This window comes from Oncorhynchus gorbuscha, linkage group LG18 (genome assembly GCF_021184085.1).
Source record: "Oncorhynchus gorbuscha isolate QuinsamMale2020 ecotype Even-year linkage group LG18, OgorEven_v1.0, whole genome shotgun sequence".
Taxonomy (NCBI): domain Eukaryota; kingdom Metazoa; phylum Chordata; class Actinopteri; order Salmoniformes; family Salmonidae; genus Oncorhynchus; species Oncorhynchus gorbuscha.
Window position 1 is genome coordinate 25,335,998 of NC_060190.1, and position 21,783 is coordinate 25,357,780.

The window sequence follows — 21,783 nt, forward strand, 5'->3', positions numbered from 1 at the left end:
ATAACTACTAACCACCTATCCACCTAGCTAGAATTCATAGCCTGTCATACATTTAGCAAATTCATAACATATGATACGAATAGTAATTCGTAACCTACTGTGATAATTCAAAATGGGTGATGGATGTCCACAAATGAATACATACCAAACTAAACATAACATATCATACTAAATGAGTGTCCCAGATTTATGTACAGAATAATACAATGCTCTGAGACCAGGTTGGTGTTCAGGGTGGTGAGTAGTCTGACAGTAGAAAGCTTACCCTCTCTATAATGATAACCTCAACCATTAGCAGGTAAAAGTGAAAAAATGACCTAAGATCAGCCTCTAAGGTAGGCCTACTCACCAGTGCTGGTGCTGTAGGTACGAACAGTAGTGGCGGTTGGCGGCGGCGAATCCGAGTCCACAGAAGCAGTGTCGTCATCCTGCGAGCATCCGGCCTGGATGGCCCGCAGGTAGCTATGGCTACGAGATCGGAAGCACGTGGGCATGGGTAGATCGGGAGGCTCCACTGCCTGGGAATGGGAGCGCGAGAGTGTGTGGGAATCTCGGAACGACGACTCGGCGCAGCTATCCTCGTAGCGTTGGCTCAACATCTCCAAGTCTCGTAGCTGGAAGGAGAAAGACAGGTTGGCATGGGTGGCATAGGTTGGCATCTTGGCATGGGTGGCAGAGGTAGAGAGAGAGGGACAGCGTTACACGGCTCCTGCTGCTAGCAGGAGAGTGAAAGAAAGGCATGGTTTGTCCCGGGACCAGAGAGGAATAGTTGTTAGAGATCCATGGATTAAACCTGGGTTCTAATAGTGCTTTTTCAAATACATTTCCTGAACCAATGGAATAGTCCCAAAAGTGCATGTAATACCCATGTAATACTTCAAGCAGGCTCACGGAAACACTAAGTGTTTTGAATGAAATCAAATACTATATGAACCAGGTCTGCCATTGAGAGCACAGCTGACTGTGTCTGTTAGAGGAGTGAGCTTATTCCATTTTTTTAATGTATTTTATTTCACCTTTATTTAATCAGGTAGGCTAGTTGAGAACAAGTTTTCATTTACAACTGGCCAAGATAAAGCAAAGCAGTGTGACAAAAACAACAACACAGAGTTACACATAAACAAATGTACAATCAATAACACAATAGAAAAATCTATGTACAGTGTGTGCAAATGTAGAAGAGTAGGGAGGTAAGGCAATAAATAGGCCATAGAGGCGAAATAATTACAATTTAGCATTAACACTGGAGTGATAGATGTGCAGATGATGATGTGCAAGTAGAGATACTGGGGTGCAAAAGAGCAAAAAGATAAATAACAATATGAGGATGCGGTAGTTGTGTGTGCTATTTACAGATTGGCTGTGAATAGGTACAGTGATCGGTAAGCTGCTCTGACAGCTGATGCTTAAATTTAGAGAGGGAGATATAAGTCTCCAACTTCAGTGATTTTTGCAATTCGTTCCAGTCATTGGCAGCAGAGAACTGGAATTAGAGGCGGCCAAAGGAAGTGTTGGCTTTGGGGATGACCAGTGAAATATACCTGCTGGAGAGTGTGCTATGGTGGGTGTTGCTATGGTGAACAGTGAGCTGAGATAAGGCGAGGCTTTACCTAGCAAAGACTTATAGATGACCTGGAGCCAGTGGGTTTGGCGACGAATATGTACTGAGGGGCAGCCAACGAGAGCATATAGGTCACAGTGGTGGGTAGTATATGGGGCTTTGGTGACAAAACGTATGGCACTGTGATAGACTACATCCAGTTTGCTGAGTGGAGTGTTGGAGGCTATTTTGTAAATGACATCGCCAAAGTCAAGGATCGGTAGGATAGTTTTACGAGGGTATGTTTGGCAGCGTGAGTGAAGGAGGCTTTGTTTTGCGAAATAGGAAGCCAATTCTAGATTTAATTTTGGATTGGAGATGCTTAATGCGAGCCTGGAAGGAGAGTTTACAGTCTTACCAGACACCTAGGTATATGTAATTGTCCACATATTCTAAGTCAGAACCGTCCAGAGTAGTGATGCTGGTCGGTCGGGTTCAGGCAGCAATCGGTTGAAGAGCATGCATTTGGTTTTACTAGCATTTAAAGCAGTTGGTGTGTTGTATGGCATTGAAGCTTGTTTGGAGGTTTGTTAACACAGTGTCCAAAGAAGGGCCAGATGTATACAGCATGTTGTTGTCTGCGTAAGAGATGGATCAGAGAATCACCAGCCGCAAGAGTGACATCATTGATATATACAGAGAAAAGAGTCGGCCCGAGAATTGAACCCTGTGGCTCCCAAATAGTGACTGCCAGAGGTCCGGACAACAGGGCCTCCGATTTGACACACTGAACTCTGAGAAGTAGTTGGTGAACCAGGCGAGGCAGTCATTTGAGAAACCAAGGCTATTGAGTCTGCCGATAAGAATGTGGTGATTGACAGAGTCGAAAGCCTTAGCCAGGTCGATGAAGACGGCTGCACAGTACTGTCTTTTATCGATGGCGGTTATGATATCGTTTAGGACCTTGAGCGAGGCTGAGGTGCACCCATGACCAGCTCGGAAACCAGATTGCATAGTGGAGAAGGTACGGTGGGATTCGAAATGGTCGGTGATTGAAGACTTTAGAAAGGCAGGGCAGGATGGATATAGGTCTATAGGTCAGCTTTCCAATCTTTGGGGATCTCAGACGATACGAAAGAGAGGTTGAACAGGCTAGTAATAGTAATTGCAACAATCTCGGCAGATAATTTTTAGAAAGAGAGGGTCCAGATTGTCAAGCCCATCTGATTTGTAGGGATCCAGATTTTGCAGCTCTTTCAGAACATCAGCTTTCTGGATTTGGGTGAAGGAGAAGCGGCGGGGTGGGGGTGGTGGGGGGGGGGGCTTTGGCAAGTTGCTGCAGGGGGTGCAGAGCTGTTGGCCGCAGTAGAGGTAGCCAGGTGGAATACATGGCCAGCGGTAGAAAAATACTTATTCAAATTCTCGATTATCGTAGATTTATCGGTGGTGTGACACATTTGGATGGAATGCAGTAAAATGCACCCAAGAGGACACATTACAGCATTACAGTACACATTACAGTATTAAGGCTGGGTGAGGAGTCAGGGAAGTGCAGCAGTAACACTTTCTCCCAAATCAACTCCTCATAGCAACTTGTCAAAGTCTAAGGCAGTTGAGAAGCTAAGCAAAGCTAACAACCATGCAATTTTTAACTGCCAATTAGTTTCAGTATCACTTTGTAAGTATTAATCAAAGACTAACTTCTCATAAAAACGTAGCCATTTGATTGACTTACATTAAATTGGTTTCGAAGCCAGATTAAAGGCGCAGCAGTGCAAATGAAGGACTCTTGAGGTTTGACTGAGGGACGTGAACAATCTTTCTAAGAGGCGAGCCTAACGCCGTGTTGGAGTGACGGGGACATGATGAGTATGGTGTTTGAGTTGTCACTTATGCAGTTGGCTCTGTCGCACGCTTCAGTAAATCAAAGAGTGGGGAGTAACGACAGCTCAGAGAGAGCGAGAGAGAAAGAGTGACAGATAAAAAGGGAGAAAGTGAGAGAAAGAGTGAGGGTCTGAGATCTATAGCCTGATCCCCGATCTGTTTAGCGCTGTCTCGCCAACTCTTAGGGTCATCGTCATGTCTGTACTTTGCAGTCCCCTTTATTAATAGCAGCATAATGTGTCATATTAATTGAATGTTATTCTGCTGTTTTTGGTTGACATACAGTCAACTCACAGAAAGGCGTTCTGTACCTTGCAGCTCTGAAGATGAGTAATTTACATGTAGGCCTGAATCCGCATGCATTTTCCTGAATTCATAAGACGTTGTACATTTCCCAAGATGGGATCAGAATGCTTAATACTAATGGATTCTAAAGCCTAGTTTGACAGGCCTTTTGTAAAAGATCAAAGAGGATCAAGAGTCGTTCTTCATAACCATGATGACCTAGAAAGGTAATGGATCTTTCTGTGTAAATGGAGGAATTAGCTTTTTTGGCTCAGAACATTAATATGAGAGACATAATGAAAATGGACTCTTTCTTTTTTCAATAGGAGAATTATTCTATTGCAGTCATGTCGCTGAAGGCTGTTATCAGAGTAATTGCCCATTTGACAAGGCAAACTCTCATTTCGAGGCAAAAGAGGGGCCTCTTGAAAATGACTTGAGTGATTTGCAGGTGGAATGAGTGGAATGAGCTAGGTGATTTTTGAGAGGTGTATAAATACTATCTTCTACCTCATTAGAGCAGAATCAACTGAGGTGGAGAATTGGAGAGCTAATGTTATACTTCACTCCAAAATCAAAATATGTCCAATTATATGTGCCGGAGTCTGGTGTAGAGGTAATTCTCACCCCCCCCCCCTCCCCCATCTGCTCCTTCCTGCATCTAATTCCCTTTCTCTGTACATCCCCACTATTCTGTCACAAAAATAATTAAGTACGATCGGAAAGAAGAAGAACAAAATAGAGTCTAATGCTGAGATAAGCTCAAGTCCCATGCTAGTTGTATGACCCCAAAGACGCCCCCCCCTCCAACCCCCATCACAGGTGACCTCTGACCTGGCTAATGCAGCTGCTCCTCCCCAGGGTGCTGCATCCGCCACCCTGGCTGAAGTCCTCATCATCCCAGCGGGGGAACAGGGAGCCCCCCACCGGACCCCCCAGACAGTCCAGGTTGTCCAGGCTACGGTTGGTGGACAGCTCTCTCAGAGAGGGAAGACAGCTGAAGGGGACAGGAGGAGGAGGGGAAGAGAGGAGAGGATGGGAGGAGAGTTGATGTGAGAAGACAAGGGGGATGATATCAGAGAGAAGGGAAGGAGAGAATGAGCAAAGAATGGAAGAGCCGAGAGGAGTGGGAAAAGGGATTATGAAGGAAAGAAAAGAGAGAAGTAGAGGGGAGGGGCAGACAGGAGATGAAAGGAAGGGAAATTCAGTTTAGGTCGCTTCTCATCCCTGGTTCCATTCATGATCATTTTCATTACCTGTCAGCATCATTGCCCCTATCATGACACCTGTGAATAATGTTTCTCCCATCTCATCTCATTACAATAATATAACCCATATACTGTAGCCCTCAAACACTGCAAAGCCAATGATACACAGGTCAAGCATATGTAAAGTCTTATTCCACGCATCAGGGTGCCAATATCAAAGACTAGTAGGGAAAAGAATCCACATTCACTTCATATCAGCAATAATGAATGTGATTACCAAAAGAGAACCTAGTATTTATTTGTCTTTGCTGGCCCACAGTGATAGCGACATGACATTTCACTTTTCATGTGATTGTGATGATCATTCCGTTACAGTTGAAATTGGAAGTTTACATACACTTAGGTTGGAGTCATTAAAACTCATTTTTCCACCATTCCACTAATTTCCTGCTAACAAACTATAGTTTTGGCAAGTCAGTTAGGACATCTACTTTGTGCATGACACAAGTCATTTTTCCAACAATTGTTTACAGACAGATTATTTCACTTATAATTCACTGTATCACAATTCCAGTGGGTCAGAAGTTTACATACATTAGGTTGACTGTGCCTTTCAACAGCATGGAAAATTCCATAAAAATATGTCATGGCTTTTGAAGCTTCTGATAGGCTAATTGACATCATTTAAGTCAATTGGAGGTGTACTTTTGGATGTATTTCAAGGCCTACCTTCAAACTCAGTGCCTCTTTGCTTGACATCATGGGAAAATCTAAAGAAATCATCCAAGGCCTCAGAAAAAAAATGGTAGACCTCAAGTCTGGTTCAGCTTCGGAGCAATTTCCAAACGCCTGAAGGTACCACGTTCATCTGTACAAACAATAGTACGCAAGTATAAACACCATGGGACCACGCAGCCGTCATACCGCTCAGGAAGGAGACGTGTTCTGTCTCCTAGAGATAAACATACTTTGGTGCGAGAAGTGCAAATCAATCCCAGAACAACAGCAAAGGACCTTGTTAAGGTGCTGGAGGAAACGCGAACAAAAGTATATATATCCACAGTAAAACGAGTCCTATATCGACATAACCTAAAAGGCTGCTCAGCAAGGAAGAAGCCACTGCTCCAAAACCGCCATAAAAAATCCAGACTACGATTTGCAACTGCACATGGGGACAAAGATCGTACATTTTGGAGAAATGTCCTCTGGTCTGATGAAACAAAAATAGAACTGTTTGGGCATAATGACTATCATTATGTTTAGAGGAAAAAGGGGGAGGCTTGCAAGCCGAAGAACAACATCCCAACCGTGAAGCACGGGGGTGGCAGCGTCATATTGTGGGGGTGCTTTGTTTTGTTGCAGGAGGGACTGGTGCACTTCACAAAATAGATAATGAGGAAGGAAAATTATGTGGATATATTGAAGCAACATCTCGAGACATCAGTCAGAAAGTTAAAGCTTGGTCGCTAATGGTTCTTCCAAATGGACAATGACCCCAAGTATACTTACAAAGTTGTGGCAAAATGGCTTAAGGAGAACAAATAGTAGGTATTGGAGTGGCCATCACAAAGCCCTGACCTCAATCCTAAAGAACATTTGTGGGCAGAACTGAAAAAGCGCGTGTGAGCAAGGATGCCTACAAACCTGACTCAGTTACACCAGCTCTGTCAGGAGGAATGGGCCAAAATTCACCCAACTTATTGTGGGAAGCTTGTGGAGGGCTACCTGAAACGTTTGAGCATGTTAAACAATTTAAATGCATTGCTACCAAATACTAATTGAGTGTATGTAAACTTCTGACCCACTAGGAATGTGATGAAAGAACTAAAAGCTGAAATAAATCATTCTCTCTATTATTATTCTGACATTTCACATTCTTAAAATAAAGTGGTGATCCTAACTGACCTAAAATAGGGAATTTCTACTAGAATTAAATGTCAGGAATTGTGAAAAACTGAGATTAAATGTATTTGGCTAAAGTGTATGTAAACTTCCTACTTCAACTGTACAGTCATGACCGAAATTGTATGCTAAATAAATGGGATAATTCTATTATTTTATACTAATACAATTGCTCAGAGAAAGATATTTGTTTAAGAAGTGGGTCGTTCCACCAATTCAAATTGATCACATTTTGGGGGGGATTTCACCTAATGTTTATATTCTGTGCATAAAGAGCACATGTTTAATTTAATTAAAAAACTAGTTTTCCCATCTCTAATTTAAAAAAACAAGTGCCTGTTAACTGCCAAATAAAGTGGTTGACAGGGTTGACAGTAACAGGGTTGACAGTAACAGGGTTGATGATTTAATCTAAAATCAGCCATAAATCCCCTTGTGACAGAGGGAATGGAAGTGCATAGTGTCCAACAGGGAGTGGCAATTGAATGCAAGCTTCACAAGGACATTTTAATTGTTAAAATACTCATTTCGTGGAACGAAAAAGGATAGGGGTCAATTTTTGTGCCACCCCGGTTTTCAATACTCCGGCACCCTCCCTTTGCGAGGATAACAACAAAGAAAGAAATTCATAAATTATTTGACCACAAAATAAACCATTTGCAATGGCCATCTCAGTACCCGGACCTGAACCCTATTGAAAACCTGTGGTTTGAATTGAAGCGGGCAGTCCATAAGCACAGATGATTAAGGATCTGGTAAGATTCTGTATGGATGAGTGGTTGAAGATCCCTCCCAATGTCTTCTCCAATCTCAGAAAACATTTGAGAAAAAGGCTCAGCGTCATTATCCTAGCAAGAGGATGGTGCTGGAGTATTGATAACAGGAGATCCAATCATTTTTAATCATATTTCTCTGAGCAATATATATTCTTGTCATGACTGTACAGACGGAGATCCCTGGCATGGAAGGCCAGCTGGGCATTGGCAATCCTTTATTTGGGAGGGGGGGTACTTTGTGTGAGGGCAGAGGGGGCAGTGGGGGAAGCAAATTAGTTTGGAGGAAAAGGCGGGTGTGGTGGGTGGCATGACTTTGGCATGGCGTTGGCACTCACGTGGCATGGGTAACCCGAAGAGGTGGGCAAGACCTGGGGGGCAGGGGGAGGGGTGACTGATTGATTGATTGATTGGGGCAGCATCCAATCCAGTGCAAGCGTAAGCCTGCCACCTAATGGTGATTAGCTGGCTGCCTAGCACTGACCTGCCCAGTTGGTGCAGAGAGGACACACTGTGCAGAGGAGACCACAGTGCCTCCAGCTCCCCCTGCAGCATGGCGTAATCCAGGGCTCTGCTGCTCCTGCCAACCAGGGTGGAGCAGACCACGGCGGGAGAACAGGGGTTTGGCGTTTGGGTTTTGGCAGGGTGGGGGGGGGAGCAGGGTTAGAGTCATTTAGCATGCAGGTTTGAAATCATTTACGTATTTTAATGACGTCATTTTTTTAAGCAACACTCCTGCTACTTTATCCTGTTGTGTGTGTTGTCAATATCAACAAAAAGCTGCGTCTATCATGACGTAACAGAATATATTCACTTTTGCTTCATGATTGCCTGGCCAGTATGCTTGTTGATTTGCTGCTGCCTTGTGGACTAAACGTTCACTGTATTCCTGTTCTTGTTACTCTTTTCTTGTCTGTATGTTTCCAAATAATGGCCAGTCTGCAACAACACGTCCCTATGGAAATACATCCGTGTCAAATTCTATCACGCAAAGGTGTAGGATACTATTGGCACACATGTCATGCCATATCACCCTCACCACAGAGAACATGGAGAACACAAACGTTACAAACTCCTTTAAGTTCCTTCAAATCAAAGGAGACATTAGAGGAAACCGTAAACCCAGCAGCTTGCTCATTGTTGATCCCATTCTCTGCGACTACTTTATCAAAATGGGTGTCGATTCGTTTGTCATTATGTGAAAATGAACAGGACCCCCAATGCACTGTCCCCCCCCCTGTGTCTAGCCCAGTGTGTGTCTGTCTGCTTCAGAAAGCATGTAATCTAGAGACAATGAACTAGAAACCCTAGTCAGTCTGTCAGGGGGAGAGGAGGAGACTATAGCCTAGTTTGTGGTGACTCACTATTTGTCTGTGCAGTAGCTGAAGGCGGCATCGTGTGTGTGATGTTCCGAAAATGTTACGGTAAGAGGACTCTATCCTTTCAGGCCAAGCCGCTACGTTGCGGAAATGTTAGTAAATCAACGGTGAGGAAACCATAATCAGAGCTCTGGCATGTGTAGGAGGCAGGAGTCTGACGGTGCTTAATCCCACGCGTGAGTGAGCACAGCTTGTCTGACTGTGTGTGTTAGTCTCTATAGTATGCAAGGCCTGGTCCTTCTGTAGCTCAGTTGGTAGAGCATGGCGCTTGTAACGCCAGGGTAGTGGGTTCGATCCCCGGGACCACCCATACGTAGAATGTATGCACACATGACTGTAAGTCGCTTTGGATAAAAGCGTCTGCTAAATGGCATATATTATTATTATTACTGGCATGCCAAAAGCTGGCAGCATGGCCGTCTCCTTCCTGCATGTCACAGCTCTGTTTTGAAATGGTGCCATGGGCTCAGTGTGTGTGTGTGTTTGTTTATGTGTGTGTGTGTGTGTGTGTGTGTGTGTGTGTGTGTGTGTGTGTGTGTGTGTGTGTGTGTGCGTGCGTGCGTGTGCGTGCGTGCGTGCGTGCGTGCGTGCGTGCGTGCGTGCGTGCGTGCGTGCGTGCGTGCGTGCGTGCGTGCATCTAAGAGAGAGTCAAAGGATGTGGATGTGTGTGTATACTATGTGACATAGCCTTATTCATTCTTCTCGAGTGGCACAGCGGTCTCAGGCACTGCATCTCAGTGCCAGAGGCATCACTACAGACACCCTGGTTCGAAATCCAGGCTGTATCACAACCGGCCATGATTGGGAGTCCCACAGGCGGTGCACAATTGGCCCTTCATCGCCTGGGTTAGGCCGGTGTAGGCCGTCATTGTAAATAAGAATTTGTTCTTAACTGACTCGCCTAGTTAAATAAAGATAAAGTATACATCATGTAACTGTGTGTACGTCTGTATGCTTGTGTGTGGGCGTCTAAGAGAGAGTGAAAGGATGTGTGTATGCTATGTGACGTAGCCTTGTTAATGCTTATCCTATACAATGTAATTGAGTTGATGCTACACTGAACAAAAATATAAACACAACAGTGTAAAGGATTTGACTGAGTTACAGTTCCTATAAGGAAATCTGTCAATTGAAATCAATTCATTAGGCCCGAAATCTATGGATTTCATCTGTTGGTCACAGATACCTTGAAAAAAAGGTAAGGGTGTGGGTCAGAAAACCAGTCAGTATCTGGTGTGACCATTTGCCTCATGCAGCGCGACACATCTCCTTCACATTGTTGAACAGGCTGTTGGTTGTGGCCTGTGGAATGTTGTCCCACTCCTCTTAAATGTCTGTGTGAAGATGGTGGATTCTGGTGGGAACTGGAACACACTGTCGTACACGACCCAGAGCATCCCAAACATGCTCAATGGGTGACGTGTCTGGTCAGTATGCAGGCCATGAGGTGATGGTGTTGGATGAATGACACAACAATGGGCCTCGGGATCTTGTCACGATATCTCAGTGCATTCAAATTGCCAGTGATAAAATGCAATTGTGTTCGTTGTCTGTAGCTTATGCCTGGCCATACCATAACCCGACCACCACCATGGGGCACTCTGTTCATAACGTTGACATCAGCAAACCGCTCACCCACAAGACGCCATACACACTGTCTGCCATCTGCCCGGTACAATTGAAACCCGGGATTCATCCACGAAGAGCACACTTCTCCAGCGTGCCAATGGCCATCAAAAGTGAGCATATGCCCACTGAAGTCGGTTATGACGCCGAACTGCAGTCAGGTCAAGACCCGGGTGAGGACAATGAGCATGCAGATGAGCTTCCCTGAGAAGGTTTCTGACAATTTGTGCTGAAATTCTTCAGTTGTACAAACCCACAGTTTTATCAGCTGTCCGGATGGCTGGTCTCAGACCATCCCGTAAGTGAAGAAGCCAGATGTGAAGGTCCTAGGTTGGCGCGGTTACATGTGGTCTGCGGTTGTGAGGCCCGGCTGCCAAATTCTCTAAAACGACATTGGAGGTGGATTATGGTAAAGAAATAAATGGACATTCCTCCAGTCATCATGTCAGTTGCGTGCTCCCTCAAAAATGTTGACATTTGTGGCATTGTGTTGCACATTTTAGAGTGGCCTTTTATTGTCCCCAGCACAAGGTGCACCTGTGTAATCATCATTCTGTTTATTCAGCTTCTTGATATGCCACTCTCAGGTGGATGGATTACCTTGGCAAAGGAGAAATGCTCACTAACAGGGAAGTAAACAAATTTGTGCACAGCATTTTAGAGAAAGAATGCTTTTTGTGCGTATGGAACATTTCTGGGATCTTTTATTTCAGCTCATGAAACATGGGACCAACACTTTACATGTTGAATTTATATTTTTGTTCAGTGTAGTTCGGGTTTGCGTCAACTTGAAAGTGTTATAAAGTCTACAAACTCTATGTCAGCAAGGCAGTATTGATCAAATCGCTACATCAAAAAAGTCTACATGTTAGTATGCTGACATGAATGCATGTTTGCCTAAATGAATGTCCATGTGGGATACTTTGGTGCTGAGCTTACTTGCGTGACGGTAGCTGGTCGCTCAGAGACTGCTGGGTGGCCCTGAGGTAGCTCTGGCGGCGGGCGGCCATTTTGGGCGAGGGCTTGATGCTGACGTCTGAGTCGTCGCTGTCCTCCAGGTCACCCATGGCCTTCACATAGCTGCCACTCCGCATGCGCCTGCATGGGATCTCGTTGGCTCCGGCTACTCCACCGCTGCGACCCAGCGTGTTACTCCAGTCCCCCTACAAGCAGCAGCCCATATATATTCTTATATATGACAATATACCACTATGTCATTTATATTGAGAGGATTGTGTGTGTATTGTGATATTCACATAATATAATTTGTTTTGCTGAATTCATTCAGTAATCTAAAGTATCTACAGTATGCTCTAAAGACCCACAACAGATCCCTGAGGGACACCATCCTATTTTTCTTGACCATAGCTATGGTGTTATCGATTGCACATGTAAATAAACGTTTTGAACTACAAAAAAATGAATTAAATCATTAAGAATGCTATAGGGCTGTTACATTCGACCAACTCCTCCCTCAATATCTTTACTTTGAAAACCAAGTAAAAACAATTTGTATCAAAACAATTCTATGGGTAAAAAAAGCATGTTAATGTCACATGGATAAATGTCACGACATAAAGTCAGGCTGATCAAATGGATGATGCACAGTAATCATACAAAACTGGTAGACAGGGCCATATCTTAGTGAAATAAACTGAGGTAATTGAAAAACAAGACAATCGGACATACAGTGGAGGAATAGTCAACCTAACACTCAAATGGTCCAACACATACAGTATAGTAGGTTTATTGTAGTCACAAGGCTACAAGTTTTATGTTTCGATCCAAACAGATCTTTGTCAAACCTGAAAAACTGTCTGGATATTTGTTGGAATATTTAACCCTATAAGTGCCAACAGGGGTCAATTTTGACCCTCAAGTGGTCAAAAATGGCCATTTCAGACAACCCCCCCACAATTTACCATGATTTCTGTGTTAACATAGTAATCTCTATTTTGTGTACTTGTTTTGCGTGGCTAAACTGAAAATGTAAACTTAGTAAACTTAGTAATAGAAGCACCACACCTTGTGACCGTGACATATAGGCCTAAAGACCGAGACAATAAGAAGACGCATTGGCAGAATAAAGTCAACCACACGTTTGTTTTAGCACAAAACCGGACAGCAACCTCTGTCCAGTGAAGTCCACAAAGCATATTGCATGTACAGTAGCAGACACTTACATGACCTACAGCATGGTGTTTCTAAAAACCCCTGTGGAAAAAATGAATGGTGGTAAAATGATTGGAACCATTTCACTGTTTGACCTCTAGGTTTTATGGGTATTATGTGGGGCTCTATGCAGTGGTGTAAAGTACGTAAGTGATACTTAAGTCGTTTTTTGGGGTATCTGCACTTTACTAGTTATATTTTGGGCAACTTTTACTTCACTAAACTAAATGATGTCTGAGTGTTGGAGTGTGCTCCTGGATATCTGTCAATAAAATTAAAAAAATAAACAAATGCCTTCTTGATTGTTTAATATAAGAAATTTGAAATGATTTTTATTTTACTTTTACTTTTGATACTCAAGTACATTTTAGCAATTCCATTTACTTTTGAAACTTATGTATATTTAAAACCAAATAAAGACTTTTACTCAAGTAGTATTTTACTAGGTGACTTTCACTTTTACTTGAGTCATTTTCTATTAAGGTATCTTTACTTTTACTCAAGTATGACAATTGAGCACTTTTTCCACCACTGGCTCTATGGAGCTACCCCAGATGTGGCCCCTGGGGGGGCATGGCAACCACTGTAGCTAAAAAATACCAAATCGAGAGTCTCATCTTTTAGATGCAATAGGAACTGAATTGATAGCCCATAGCATTCCAAAGTTAGAGCTAAGAGTCTGATGGCACCGGCGCCCATATCGCCTATATTTTCGGCCATTTTAGGCCATACCAGTAGGTCAGATTAGCTGTTTTGCCAATTTCTCAGCCTCTGAGTATCACAGAAACAAAACACTTTGAATGAATAACATGTTCATAACAAGTGGCTATGGATGAAAATGATCAAAATATCTGTTCAAAACATGAAACCATACGAAAACGTTTATTTTGAAACATCAAATTTGTCTATAAATGTGTAATTATTTTCAAAATATATGCTTATATAGGCTTATATATAAAAAGTGTTATTGTTTGACAGAAAGTGTATTTTTGTCATATTTTCCTATTTTGGTAAAAAGAATATCCCCTTTAAAATCTTTAATATGTTGCCACTTTTGGAGTTGTGTCCACTATGCCTTATTCTATCTCTCCACAATTTCTTTATGTCTAGCACATATCCGTTTGACAACAGACATTTTTTAGATACTACTCACCTGTCGGCCCACTTGCAGGTAGTTGCAGGCCAGCTCCTGCTGGCACGACTTGGACTTGAGCATGGACCGGTCCAGGGTGGCCGAGTGGCCCTTCTGCAGCACCTGTCTGGGCTGACCCAGGGTCAGTGTCGACCACGAACCCCCCTTCATAAAGTCATTACTGTTCACCCCCATGCTGATCCCACCTCCTCCTCCGCCCCCACCTCCGCCCCCAGGTCCTGGCAGTGCCTGTTGATACTTTATGACCTCGTTGTGGCTCTTGGATGAGCTGATGGTGTTGTATCCGCTGTGGACCACGTAGCGGCTCTGGTGCCCCTGCTGCTGCTGTAGTGCCCCCTGCTGGGAATCGTAGGCAGTACCGTGGGTGGCGTGCTGGGTGGCATGCGCTGTGGGTCGTCCCAGTGTCATGGCTATGGGATTGCGATAGTTGCTGAGGTCAGCACTGTCCAGGTCGTCCGAGCTCCAATAGCCCGACATGTTGGAGCGCGGCCGCCGCTTGCCCGTCCCGCCCCCGTCTGACTTGGACCCGCCCCGGTCTTTGCTCTTTGCTCGCTGTTCCCGCTTCCCACCGTCCTCTGTCCCGGATGAGGTCCCACCGCTGCCACTTCCTGCCCCCGAACGCCCATTGACACCCTTGAGGTTGTGGCCATCCATGGACTGTGACTTGGCAAAGAGCTTCTGGACAGAGCACACCAGGTTACGGATGCGTCCGGGGCTGTCGGTGCGCTGCTTGGAGGCGGCGGAGAGGGCGGCCGATGTGCTCCGGTGGAACTGCAGTGTGCTGAAGCCATCTCTGGGCCCCCCAGGCAGCTGCTTGTCCAACTGGTCCAGCAAGTTAGGCGCCAGCTGCCGGTTCATCTTGGCCCCGCCGGAGATGGTGGCAGAGCCGCTGGTGATCATGGGCCCCCGACTGCTCTGCAGGCCCCCCATGCCACTCGAGCCATGCATCCCTATGCCCATTCCCATGCCCATGGACATGGAGGTGCCCAGGGTTCCCGTGCTAATGCCCCCGATGCTGTCCCCCTGTGGCGGGGAGAAGTCGGACGGGTCATAGTGGGCGTTGTAATGGATGCGGGGGAAGGTGCTGCTGTTGGACAGCTGGTTGTTGAGGGGGAGAGAATAGTCCGGGGGCAGGGAGCCCTGATTGTAGTGGTGGTCCACAGAGGGGTTGTAGTGGTGCGGGTCCATGGTGCCGTAGTGGTCCATGCTGGTGGGGCTGAGAAGGTAGGGGCTCCGAGGCAGTGTGGAGGCCTGGTGGGGGTACAGGGGCTCCGGGGGCCCTGGGTGGGGTCGCAGGAGTCGGAGCGATTGCGGTTGGCTCCTAACCCTTTCATGGTGGTCAGGAGGGGCCCCCTTCTAGAAGACTCCCCAGCCAGGGAGAGACGAGAGGCCTGGAGGATGACTCCTGGAAGAGAGAGAGAGAGAGAGAGAGAGAGAGAGAGAGAGAGAGAGAGAGAGAGAGAGAGAGAGAGAGAGAGAGAGAGAGTTGGGTCAGCTTCTACCCAGACAGGCAAACAAAAAAAAACATTTATGCTCACAGACAGACGAGCACTGTGAAATATTTTCATCTCAAAGAGCCAACACCCCACAGCCTCCCATGGAGAACATCAGTCTTCAAATGTTAAAATGTTGGAAATAGATAGGACTAGAAACAATGCAATGTTGCAACCTGTGGGTCAGAAGGTTTGTTTTGTCGACAATTGCTGGCAGCCACAAACAGCTACATCAATGGCATTGTAGAGTTATACTTTCAACTGAAGAGAGCGCAGAAAACAACACAAGGAAAATTATGACTATTGGCAATTCATCTCTCCTTATCAACATTTCTTGACGAGATAATCATAACCTGACATTGTAATCTGAGAGAGAGAGAGAGAGAGAGAGAGAGAGAGAGAGAGAGAGAGAGAGAGAGAGAGAGAGAGAGAGAGAGAGAGAGAGAGAGAGAGAGAGAGAGAGAGAGAGAGAGAGAGAGAGAGAGAGAGAGAGAGAGAGAGAGAGAGAGAGGATAGTGTGCGTTTTTGTGGTGCCTGCATGGGGATGGGATGTCGTTGTCATTGCTCTCGGCATAGCATGAGTAGCAAGCTAAACCCACCAAGACATCCCTTTTTATCCTCTCACACGTCCAACATCAAACCTCCACCTCGCTTCTGTTCCACTCTGATAGCAACACCTCCTGCTACCAACTATCCTCCACAGCCGGGAGGTACCCAGTGCCTTATCACCAGGAGAGCCCTTACCTCCGGGTGGACCCCTCCCTTCTCCCAGCTTCCCATCTGTCTCTTCCTCGCCAGTCTCCAATACATGAGATATTTTCCAGCGGGCATCCCTGGCACGGGGCACTAAGACCGGCACGCCCAGTGGTATTATGATGAGGGTTAAGAGGATTGGTGGCGGGGGGTGGCAGATGGGGATTGGCTGGTTGGTGCCCCGCCGCCCGCCTGCCCAGCCCAAGACGGTCTGTGCCAGTGCCCTGCCTGGCAAGGTGGTTAACGCTTGCCATTGGAAAGGGATGGAGCTTTCCGGAAGGATGGTTTACGGGGTCAACAACGAGTATCTAATACACTGCAAGTTGTGTCTGATTTATCTGTGTTTTCGTCATGTAACATGGGTCTGGTTGATCTATTGGGGGAATGGTTAACTAAAGAAATACAGAGTAACTGTCTCCTGTGTCTCCATATGCACTCTCAAAAACTGCAGGTACGTACAGACACAATAAGCACCTTTACAACCTCTTGTGGAATACAATCATTTGGTGTAAACCTAAAATTCTTTCAACATGTTGTTGCTATAGTATGGCGTTGACAGACTGTGTACAGATTGTCTGTACTGCACACACTTTTTATTCCTCTCAAAGAGATCTCACCTACTGTAGTTTATGGCTGTGGGCACAAGACCAAGCCCAGGACAGAACTGGATACGAAAGGACACCAATCAGAATGGATCTTTACCCTGGAGTGGGTTTTTGACTACAAACACTTTCTGGTGGGCTATAACGGACTAGTTACAGGGGGAAAATAAACTTGTATAGTTAGAGGGAAACAAAACTCTGGTTGCAGGGTGCAGCACATTGCTTCAGCACCAACAGTCACAAGAGGAGGCAGCGATTCACAGATTGTTTAACAGCAGTGAAAGTGAGCATTCAGTTTAAATACGCTAGTCATAAAATGTGTTCAATTTTCTACAACAATCTACTCTACAGTATTTGAATAACCGTAGGGACTGTTTAATTAACGGTATAAAGCCAGGTCTTTATACACAAATGATCTCTTGCGTCACTATTTACTACACAATTCTATGTCAAACAACAAGTATTCTGTGACAATCGAGTCCTGCTTTTTGGAAAAGTCAACAATCGTTGGTGTCAAGCAAAAACAAGAATGATCACCAAAAATGTGCCCCCCTTTAGGTCCCCAGGACCAGGGTTGAGAAACACTGCCCCAAGGAGCTGCTTGGCCTTTAAAACGCCAAGGGTGTGTTCAGTTGGTAAAACGTCTTGCTATGTTTTGCGACAGTGTGCTGAACGACATTGTTTTCTTACAACTGAGATACGTTTGCTCGATGGGCATGAAGGGGTGTCGACCGGAAGGCTTGCTTAAAAATCTTGGCTTGCTAAAAACATCCTGCTGAAGCGGAGCGCACTATACGCGGTCACCCAATCAACAGCAAAGAGTTGCAATACTCCTCAATGTTCTGTTCACATCAACATTTGCTACATTTCTCTCTTTCGGGAAGGCAGCAGGTGTAGTAGGCCAAAGGTATTTTAGTCGGGATATATAGTATGTGTACACTGTATATTTAGTGGTATTAAAAGTATTGAATGGGGGAGTAGGTTTTTATAGGGGTATGTATCGAAGGTGTGTGCATTTAGTGAGTGTGTGTTTATAGGGAATGGGTGTGGCTCTACACGGATTTCTGCTATTTTACAATTGAAAATAAACTTGAACCGCAAAGTCAAGGGAATTAAACAAGTTAAGTTTAAGCCTGTAGCTGTATGTTTAGTTTGGTGTGTTTTGTGTTTTACATATGTATGTGGTCAATAATGACTATCTGATTTCTCAATGATTTCTTGGATGCAAAAAGGGTCAGATTAATCTATTTGGTGAATGGTTAAATCAATAAATAAAAAGTGGAACTGACTCTAGTCTGTTGTCTCTTGTGGCTCTCTACACACTCTGAAAAACTGTCAGGATGTTGTTTTTATTGTCTGATAGTATGGTCCTCTATAGCTCAGTTGGGCGAGCATGGTGCTTGCAATGCCAGGACAGTGGGCTTGATTCTCGGGACCACCCATCCTTAAATTGTGTACATGCATGACTAAGTTGCTTTGGATAAAAGTGTCTGTTAAATGGTATATATTATTATATCAAAATGTTATTAAGTATCAAGTTGATAGCTCTGAACAACTAATAAAAGTGCATTGACTTCTGACTGAGGACAAGACAAGAGCAAAATGCCCATGCAGAATGAGCTAATTTGGCTGACAAAATTGCGTAATTTATTCAATGTAACCAGGGTGGAAATAATATAAGGTATACATTTTCTTCCGAAGCAGAAAATATGATAATTGTACTACCACGCTGACTGAAAATGATAGCAACGGACAAATAAATCACACATTATATCTCAATTAATTTACAGCCCCATGTAAATGGAGTGTGATTTTCTAGCAGGCAAATGAGATGAATGATTCTGAAGGTGCAGCTGGAATACACGCACACATACACACAGGCGCAGATGAACGCATTCACAAACAGGAAAGAATGCACACACACACACGCTGGACAACCCAGCTCCCGGAGAGTAGTCTAACTCATCCGTATACGCTAACGATTGATTTAGCGCATCTCTCCCCACACAACCGACTGCCACTTCTATCCCACCGCAATTAGCATGCGACAGACTCATGCTCATTTAACGTGATAATCAGAGAACTGTTTAAATACAATCTCTCTGCCCAGAGGGTCAACTCCTCACTATCAATTCACAGCACATTTAGCTGACAGTCTCATATCGCATCCTGCCACACTGCTTGGCTTGGTTTAGCGTAGCCTCCTGAATGCTAATCAGCGTTGTCCTCTGTGATGAGCATAAAACATGTGCTGTAGTAGGAGGGTATACGCAGGAAAACACCATTTACCTTTAATGTTTGTGGCCATTGCATGTACTCACTTCTTAATCCCCACAATCAATGTTCAATCAATTTTTGGGGGTCACTGAGCAAATATCAGGTCTGCTGAGCACAAACTTGAACTTTGTAAAAAGGATGTGCAAATTCTAGCACGTGTTTATTGTGAACACTGAGGATGTACCCGCTTTACAGTTTCAGACAGTGGTCAAGTAGGCTACTGTGATCATAATGTAGGACTACCAGAGTGGCCTACCATCAAAATGTTAACTTGGAAATAGCTGTTCTATAATTTCGCCCACAGCAGCAGCCAATGTGTGGTGTTCAATGTAGGCCTACATTCCATGATACTTTTGGGCTTGACATTTAACATGTTCATCCACTTGTCCTTCAGACAAGGAGGTGACTGAAAATGTTGTTGTGTTTGATGCAAGAACTTACTTTACAAAATCAAATTTATTATTATTACCATACCTTTATTACAGAGAATCAGACAAATTATGCTACCCTCTGCCTATTGGCTGCCTAGCTTATTCAAGCCTGTCTCAAAATACAACACTGCCCCTTTAAGACCAAAAAGGTCATTTACCTGACTCGCTTTTCAAAGATGTCTAGAAATGTACACATGTTGTGCTCTTGTAGGAACCAATCACTGACTACAAATGATCTATAACTGGGCTAATAACTCACTAACTAGTAAAGGATATAAACAAATGTGCACACGTGGCTACACGCAGCTCTCGCTTTGATCACAAAACAAGCGCATCTACTCACGACTACTCATGCTGTAAACACAGTCCAGTCCAATTGCACAGATCCATATGGCAATGGTCTATTTGCATATAGGCCTTCTGCAGCTCTGATTGGTTATGCAGCTCCGATCTGTGCAGAATATGGGCTAAATTGTGCCTGTCAATGTAATAGAATCCTACTCCAATGCGTTCTGCCTACAACAAAATCTCTTGCATAGTTATTTTTGCATACCAAGTCTTGCATAGTTTGTTTTGTTTTTTTACATAGTTTGATATGTTGCATTGAAAGTGGCTAATATTGCGTTGATTCGATCACAATTCACCCAGTAAAGGGAAATGTTGATAGTGTTAACTAAGGAGGAAAACTCTAGAAAATTGAGTGAAGATCAATCTTGTGCTTCTCTGCACGGGCTGATATTTCCTCTGCATGGCAGTTATGGGGAGGTAGTGTAGGGGAGGTATAGGCTGTATCAATTAATAAGGCTGATAGAAAAGATCAGAATGTTTAGCTTAAAATGTTTATGGTAGAGTGGCCAGACGGAAGCCACTCCTCAGTAAAAAGGCACATGTCAGCCCACTTGGAGTTTGCCAAAAGGCATCTAAAGACTCTCAGACCATGAGAAACAATATGCCCTGGTCTGATGAAATTGAATGCCTGTCACACCTTGATCTGTTTCACCTGTCATCATTGTGATTGTCTCCACCCACCTCCAGGTGTCACCTGTTTTCCCCATTAGTCCCCAGAGTATTTATCCCTGTGTTTCCTATCTCTCTTTGCCAGTTCGTCTCGTTTTGCCAAGTCATCCAGCGTTTTTCCTAGCTCCTATTTTTCCAGTCTCTGTTTTTTCCCGAGCCCTCCTAGTTTTGACCCTTGCCTGTCCTGACGCTGTATCGACCTGCCTGACCACTCTGCCTGTTCTGACCTCGTGACTGCCTATCGCCTGGTACTGTTTGGACTCTGACCTGGTATATGAACTCTCATCCATCCCCGACCTGCCTTTTGCCTACCCCTTTTGTTATATAATAAATATCGGAGCTCAACCAGCTGCCTCCTGTGTCTGCATTTGGGTCTCGCCCTGTGCCCTTATAATGCCAAGCGTATGAATGCCAAGCGTGGAACCATCCCTAAGGTGAAGCATGGTGGTGGCAGCATCATGCTGTGGGGATATTTTTCAGCGGCAGGGACTGGGAGACTAGTCAGGATCGAGGGAAAGATGAGCGGAGCAAAGTACAGAGATATACTTGATGACAACCTGCTCCAGAGTATTCAGGACATCAGACTGGGGAGAAGGTTCACCTTACAACAGGACAACAACCCTAGGGACACAAGACAACGCAGGAGTGGCTTCGGGACAAGTCTCTGAATGTCCTTGAGTGGTCCAGCCAGAGCCAGGACTTGAACCCGATCGAACATCTCTGGAGAGACCTGTAAATAGCTGTGCAGGAACACTCCCCATCCAACCTGACAGAGCTTGAGGGTCGACAACGAAGAATGAGAGAAACTCCCTAAAACAGGTGTGCCAATCTTGTAGCGGTAGACAGTGGCTTGCGAAAGTATTAACCCCCTTGACATTCTTCCCATTTTGTTGCCTTACAACCTGGAATTAAAATTGATTTTTTTTTCTGGGGGGGGGGGGGTTGTATCATTTGATTTACACAACATGCCTACCACTTTGAAGATGTAAAATATTTTTTATTGTGAAACAAACAAGAGATAAGACAAGAAAACAGACCTTGAGCGTGCATAACGACCCCCCCCCCCGAAGTCAATACTTTGTAGAGCCACCTTTTGCAGCAATTACAACTGCAAGTCTCTTGAGGTATATCTCTATAAACTTGGCAGATCTAGCCTCTGGGATTTATGCCCATTCCTCAAGGAAAAACTGCTCCAGATCCATCAAGTTGGATGGGTTCTGCTGGTGCACAGCATTCTTTAAGTCATGTCATAGATTCTCTATTGGATTGAGGTCTGGGCTTTGAATAG

The 21,783-nt window shown here is 44.7% G+C and overlaps 1 pseudogene; it reads right to left on the reverse strand.

Moving 5' to 3' along the window:
* Positions 1-21,783, reverse strand: part of LOC124003585 — a 73,473-nt pseudogene that overhangs the window by 34,139 nt on the left and 17,551 nt on the right.